Genomic DNA, 7,863 nt, shown 5'->3' with positions numbered 1-7,863 from the left:
ATGGGAAAAGGGAATGGGGAAAGGGGAAAGGGGAAAGGGGAAAGGGGAAAGGGAATGGGAAAAGGGAAAAGGAATGGGAAAAGGAAAAAGGGAAAAGGGAATGGGAAAAGGGAATGGGGAAAGGGAGAAGGGGAAAGGGAAAAGGGAATGGGAGAAGGGCAAAGGGCTTGGAGCAGCCCGGGGCAGTGGGAGGTGTCCCTGCCATGGCTGGGGTGGCGCTGGGGGGGATTTAATCTCCTTTCGCACCCAGCCCATAAATTGGACTTGGATTAATGAGCCATGCCGTGGGTGGGTTTGTGCCAGCGCTGGGACATCGCCCTCTGTCCCCTGGGCGTCCCCAGGGTGCCACAGCTGTGCCCACCCTCAGTGCTCTCCTGGCAGCTCCTGCCAAACCGCTCTGATCCTCTTCCTCGCTTTTCTCTGGGCTCTTTCCATCTGCCAGGACCTGCAGTGCTCAGGTGGCCCAGCATTCCTGAATTTTCCCTGTTTGCTTATAGCACACGTCACCTTCCTGGCCCTTTTTGTCCTCTCTCTCCGCCTTGTAGCCACATCCTGTGGAAAAAATCCTCCGGGATGCGCTTCTGGAGCTGGTTTTTCCTCACTCCCCTCCGGGGTGATGAGGAGATGACAGTGCAGTTGTTGCTGTTTATTTATAAAAGTGTAAAACAGTGCTGAGGCACCCACTTTTATTTGTATATACACACTTTTATTTGTACAAGTGTAAAGCAGTGCTGGGGCACACACTTTTATTTATATATATATATACACTTTTATTTATAAAAGTGTAAAGCAGTGCTGGGGCACACACTTTTATTTATATATATATATACACTTTTATTTATAAAAGTGTAAAGCAGTGCTGGGGGGCCGTGCAAATTCCCACCTAGGGACTGTCCCCGACAATCAGGGAGGACAAACCTGTTTTCCTGCTGCCAGGGAAGGGCTGGGCAGCAATTTTGGGATGAGAGAGGCTGCTGGAAGGATTCCCCACTGCCGTGTCCTGGTGCTGCCAGTACAGCAGGTGGCACTTGAGGAACGCGTTTTCCATGGGAAAATAAAAACCAAAAGCAAACCCAAACCACTTGCTTTTCCATGCAATGTTTTAAATATCAGCGTGTCGATAAGAAATCCACCAGTGTCACCGTGTGTGGATTGTCCTCGGGCTGCTCCTGGCGCAGGAGCTGCTGGATGCAGCAGGAGCAGCAGTGGGATGTTCCCAGTATTCCCAGTATGCCCTGGCCAATAGGCACCACCCGCTGCTCCTGCAGCTTCCAACAGCCCCGAGCTGATTCATCTCCGGGTGCCTTTAGGGAAAATTCTTCCATAAAAGTGGGAATATCCATCAGAATGTGTCCTGTCAGGGAGAGAAAACCAGCGGGGCCCGGGGAGTAAATGAATGAGTGATGGAAGGGATTATTCTGCTGTGATGTACCTTCTCTGTAGCCAAAAAATGCTGGCTGGAATGTCAGAAGCAAATCCGTGTGCTGAACTCTGCTCGTTTAATATTTAGGAAATTTAATGGAATCCTAGAGCAGTGTGGGTCAGGAAGGACATTAAATCCCATCCAGTGCCATCCCTGCCATGGCAGGGACACCTCCCACTGTCCCAAACGAACCCCAAGGTCCAACCCAGGGCACTGCCAGGGATCCAGGGGCAGCCACAGGTTTCATTAAGAGTCAAAAAGCCATCTGGGAGCTGAAAAAATAGCCCTAAACCTTTAATTTATGACCAAAGCAAAGCCCAGGTGGACAAGGGAGGACGTGGACTCCCCAGACACAATCCAGCAGCAATCCTGTGACTGTCCAGGGTATTCCCTTTGCTGAAGGAGCAGCTTTGCTCACGGATTCCTGCTGTGCTGCTCCTCTTCCCCTGTGTTCCTCCCACAAAGCTCCATTTAAATACCTTCCCCCCGTATCCCAACAGCTCGTGAACGCTTTTATTGGATTCCTGTTCCTATCACAGCACATTTGGCCTTCAGATGAGGGCGAGGAATTGATAATAACCCGGTAAATGAGAAATACATCAGCCATCATTTCTCCGTAATGAAAGCGAGCGGTTGAGAATGAATCAATGTGCAGAAAACTGTTTAATTGGCCCGGCTCTAGACAGCCAATTCCTACTGCCGAGCCCTGGAAATCAGCTTCCCGAAGAAAAACTAAACGGCACAAAGGCCGGGAAGATCAAAGGCAGGTAATTAAAGGCAGGTTGTGCCTGCAGCCCTTCCCAGCCCTTCCCGGGGTGCTGCCTTCGTGCCACGCTCTTCACTCAGCAGCTCAGGGCTCCCAGGTTTTTAAGCATCACTTTAAAGCACTTAATGCACTGTTGATGCCTTCCAAGACACAATAATAATAATAATTTCAGCTCTGGGAGTTAAAGGAGCACTGTGCTTCCAGCAGGGCGATCTGGCTGCTGTGGAATTGCGCCGAGCAGGGGTGGGGGGCTCTCAGGGTCTGCAAACATATGCAGGAGACCTGATGGTTCGTTTTAAGGATCTCAGAGTGCAAAAGACACAGCGGGGAACAACTCAGTTTACTCAATGGAAAATGCACCTTTATTTAGTGCCACCAAAATGCGATAGTGGGAGAGAAAATAGAGAATAGTAAGAAAGATAGAAAAGAGGGTAAGGGGATTATAGCTACCAACGTGGAGGGACGAGTCCTCGAGGCCGAGATGCCCATAGACACAATCTTCTCCAGTGGTACGTACACGAAGGTGAGCAGGGGTCTCCAGGGTTTTATAGGTTGGTCAAGGCGGGGACCAAAGCGAGTGGCACAAAGCCAAAGCAGGAGCCACTTGTGTTGAGGCAAAATGAGGGGCACAGGGCCAAAACCGGAGCCACCTGCGTTGAGGTTGGGTGCTCAGGGACAAGCTGCACACCGTACGTGCCGTACTCTGGTATGGACAGACCAGTTTGGGCAAGCAGCCTTGGCTCAGTCCACTGTGACCAGTTCCATTGTTCTTGCACTCCGTTCTCATGGAGATGCATATCAGTCCTCTGAGACTTGGCAAACGTTCCACCTCAGCCAGGCCAGGGCTCCTTTCAGAGTCTGCGGTCTCAGTCCTCAGTCAGGAGATAGTCGTGAGGCATATCACATCCTTGGACGGGCCTGCCAGGGCCTTGGCTGCTCCAGGCTCAGTGTGTCTGCTCCTGGGATCAGCAGGGATGTGGGGTGTGGGGTATCTGCTGGGCACTGCAGGTGCCTCAGCTTTCAGAGGAGGAACCTTCCCACCTCACCCTGTGCTGTGCTCTGAGCTTTCCCAGCCCCTGGAATAACATCCCCTTATTTTTCAGGGAATAATAATATTCCCTGCTCCCGGGATAACACGGGCAGGGATGGTGGGAATGGGTCACAGCCCATCCAGTCTTTGCTCCCAAACAACAGCAGCATGTCCTCCCCCTGACTGCAGCGCTGGCAGAGCCTTTCCTGCAGGCTCAGTCTGATGGAGAGGTGGGATTTTCTCCAGCAAATCTCTCCTGGCAGGCAGCTGCTCAGGGGTCAGCCTCGGGATGCTCTTCACTCCTCTGACAGGGACATCCAAACCTCTTTGCCCCCAATTCCCTCCGCCTTGGCAGCTCAGCTCAGGAGCCTCCTGGAGCCACAGGAGGTCGGGTTTAGGTTTTAAGCTCAGTCTTCAGAGCAGGAGTGAAATGAAGCCGAGTTTTCCCCCTTGTTCAGGAGAAGTCACTGAGCCGTGAGGCCTCTCCCGAGCCTGTGATTCCGTGCTCATCCAAGAAACTGCTCTGTGCCTCCTCGTCACTGTTTTCCTTTCACTTCTCCTTCTGTTCCCCTCCTCGGGGATGTCTTTCAGGAAAGGACTGCAGGATTCCCCTCTGGAATCAGAGGAGCCTGTCAGACAAGAGAAAAACCACAAATTCTCGTCATTTGTTCCTTTCCCAGCGTATTGCCAGTGCAGATCATTCCATGAGGACAGCAAAACTTCCTCCTCCTCCTGCTCTGGTGTTCCAGTGTCTCTGGAAAACACAAAAAGGCTTTCCCAGCACTGCAGCCTGACAGGGAGCAGGGATGGCGCCTCTGGGATGTTGGGAATGATGCTGCTGCAGGGCTCTGTGGTGCTCCAGCAGTGGCAGTCCCAGCAGGAAAAACAGGAATTCTGTTCTCCAAACCTGCTCCTCGAAGGGAAGGCATGTGATCCAGACCAGCAGGACATTAAAAAGGTCAATATTTATAAATTTCAAAGGTGTTTGGACCTCAGAGGTGGGATGCAGATGGATAAATAATGCCCCCAGTGACAGCATTAATCACTGTGCTTCACAGAACTCGATGTTGATCACAATTTCCTTGGAGCAGAAGCATTTAATGGGCAAGTGTAGGGGTAAAGGTGCGGCGGGTATAAAGAAATCTAGTTTATATATTTGTAAAAGCCATGTTGGGAAAGGTTCATCATGTAGGGAGTGGTTGAGGAAAACGAGAGGTGATTAACCTGCTCTCCTCACACCGACACTAAGCAGGAATTCAGGAATTCAGGAAGTCCCGGCTCATCCTCTGCAGGAATGTCCATCCCCTGAGCACCTCCTGCTCCTCTCTGGAGGCTCCAGCTCCTCCTGGGGAGGTTTTTTTGCTTTCCGACCTTCCTCACCTTTGGCTTTCCTCCTCCCTGCCGTGGCAGAGCCAGCAGTGCTCCCCGCAAGCCTTTGCAGATCCAGCCCCTCCTGCCAATTCCGAGTTTACTACTCGCAATTTGGTGCGAAGTCGACGAAAGTGTAACTTGGAAACAGTTAACCCCTTCGCGGCAGCCAGGTTGAAGCTCGATGTTGTGCTCTGCTCTCGGAAATACGAGATGTATTTGCCAGAGCATCTCTTCCCCTGGCAATCTGCCTCCACTAACAAGTGCCACAGTCTGTTCACACGGATCCCAGCCCTCGGGAATGTGCCAGCGCAGCTTTTAAAGGGTAAGGAACAATTCCAAAAGAAATTTTTAGTTAAAAATTTAACTAAAATATTATTACTCTGAGGCCCGTTCTTGTTGAAGGCATCGAGTTGCACCAAACTCGGAGGGCAGAACTTGGCTCCTCTGGGTGCTGGGGTGACTCCTCACACCTGCAGTTCACTGCTGCTCTCTGCTGCTCGCCTCTCACCCACAGGAAATATTCGGCTCCTTCTGGAAATGGTGTTTGAACAAAATAAATCAACAACCAGCAGGCAAACGAAGAGGAGGAGTTTGGCTGAAGGAGCTGAACCATCCCAAGGAGGGACCAGCCCAGAGGGTCCTCTGCTGGGTCACTCCTGGAGGGGCATCCCTGTGACCTGACCCTCTGGATGTCCAGGGAGAGAATTTGGGAATCCCACGCTTTGGCCACCAGCAGAAGTGACTCCATGTGCTGGTTTTTACAGCACACTGTAAATGTCTCAATTCACAGGCGATTTCCAGGGAAATCAGCCCCTGCTCCTGCAGGGCTCCCTGTCACAGGGGCACCAGCACCCAGACTAATTCTGGGTGTTTTAAGTACATGAAGTATTATTGGCTTTTTGCAAAGATCAAAAATGAATCCTGTATGTGTAAATGCTGGAAAACTTTGTTGTATTAATACAGTTTACTTTATTTCTGTTATTAACAAAACTTAGAAATCGTGTAATAAATATATATATATTTCTTAGGCTATAGCATAATATCAAAATAGAAACTGTGTGTTGTAAAAATGGGGTTTTTTTTCTAGCTAACTCAAGAGAATGATAAAGATAATCAGGAAATTCTTCACATTCCCCTGTATGGATGAAGATAACAGCGACAGACCCCAGAACTCCAAAGGAAGAATTTGTTGCCTGTCCCTTGTCAGGGAGTGTGGGGACAGCTGGAGCCACAAGGAGAAGTGGGATGGGGGTTGAAACAAAGCAAAGGAATGTTGGAATAACGCAGGGAGTTCTATGAATATGTAACATTTAAGGAAATGTTTCTGAGATGGTAACTGTGTGCTCCTGGCTGAAAGCACCCGCCCCTATTTTGCTTTATTGTCTCCTAATTGTCTTTTTATTAAACTTTCTAAATTTTACCAAGAAAGGGAAACTGGTTTTTCACACCTGGTGAACTTTGTTTTCCCTCGTTCTGAACGGAATGAGGAGTTCCAACTGCAGCTTCAGTTCACATCGTGCTGGAAGCACCGTGTGATCCCAGCCAAAGGAGATAGTGGGGAGCAGTTGGGGATTTCTCGGGGGAAAAAGGCAAAATAGGTCTCAACTTAAGGTAAACAGATAGTTTATTAACACACACTAAGGAAAAAGAAAAAAAAAAAGAAAAAAAAGAAATTTTTTAAACCCCTTCTCCTGCCCCCACAAGTGTTTGCTTTTTTACAAACAGCATAGAGACTAAACCTGTGATTTTCAGTCAGTTTCACCTATTTTAATATAGTTTTTTTATCAGTTTTTTTAGGAGAGGAGTCTCTCTTAGTTTATCATGGAATTTCTTGCACTGACAATTTAGAACAGTTCTTTTGTGGGTCAGAACTTTCCCAGAAATAGCTGCCCGGGGAAATTTGCTTCTGCGTGGTCTCTTTTTATTAGCAGTGTCTCAAGCTGTTTACGGGTCATGAGAACTCAAGGTGAAACCACCCCAGAGCCCAGCCCGGGGAGTCTGAGCTCAGGAGGGTTTGGGGCTGACAGCTCTGCCCCTCCTCAGGACACGACTGTCCCCAAACCTTTCTGAGGTGCAGCAGTCACACTGTGCCCTGAGGCTGCATCGGATCCCAAGGCCAAACTTGTGACAAGGGACGATGCAGACACGGGGTGAGGATGAGGTGGGATCTAGGAGGTGTCCAGGTAAGAGGAGAGATCCTCTCCTCTCCTCTCCTCTCCTCTCCTCTCCTCTCCTCTCCTCTCCTCTCCTCTCCTCTCCTCTCCTCTCCTCTCCTCTCCTCTCCTCTCCTCTCCTCTCCTCTCCTCTCCTCTCCTCTCCTCTCCTCTCCTCTCCTCTCCTCTCCTCTCCTCTCCTCTCCTCTCCTCTCCTCTCTCTCCTCTCCTCTCCTCTCCTCTCCTCTCCTCTCCTCTCCTCTCCTCTCCTCTCCTCTCCTCTCCTCTCCTCTCCTCTCCGAACAAACCCAGTGAGATGCTGACAAAATATATCATTTTTTGAGTGTTAAAAATCCACCTGATTTTGCCTCTCTGGTGCCTCTGGAACAGCCTGTCTGGGTTCATTAAGTGCTGCTTTATTTGTTGTCAGTGAAAAGCCAGGCTTGGGTCAATCTGCCAACGAGTGGGAGTCATTTGTTGGCCATGAATGATTCATAACTCTGATTTTTAATAAAACGCTCCTGTTGAAATTCTACATATGCTCAGAAGGAAGAAATAATAATGATAATGATAATGATAATAATAATAATAATAAAATCCCTGTCTGTATTTTCACTGGGATTTGTAATAAAAGGCCACGTGGAGGTTTGTTTTTGGTCAGAGTGCCCTCCCAGCAGAGGCACCAGCCCTGGGACACTGTGGGGTCACACTGAGCTCGGCTCTTATCTCTTACTGCAAAAAAAAAACTTGATAGAAGAATTCCAAGTGAAGGCCAAGGTGGTGGAATATTGCTGTAGGACACGAAGGACTTATAAACAAATAAAAAATAATATTTAGAAATAATAATAACTGTAAATAATATTTCTAAATAGAGTGATATTTAGAAATAATAATAAATGTAAATAATTTTTATAAATACAACAATATTTATAATTAATAATAATTATAAATAAATCAGAAGGCAAAAGTATAGAAAAAGAAGGCTTTTTATTGACCAATTCTGAGTGCCTTTGATCAGGTGTTCCCACACAGATTTAACATGGTTGGTGAGTAGGAACGACACCTCTCTGATCCCATGGGTTAAACCAGAGAAACAGCAAAACACCACCTGGAGAAGGAT

Source organism: Sylvia atricapilla, chromosome 9 (genome assembly GCF_009819655.1).
Source record: "Sylvia atricapilla isolate bSylAtr1 chromosome 9, bSylAtr1.pri, whole genome shotgun sequence".
Taxonomy (NCBI): domain Eukaryota; kingdom Metazoa; phylum Chordata; class Aves; order Passeriformes; family Sylviidae; genus Sylvia; species Sylvia atricapilla.
The sequence above is the reverse complement of the archived record's forward strand: the minus strand, read 5'-3'. Positions refer to the sequence as shown.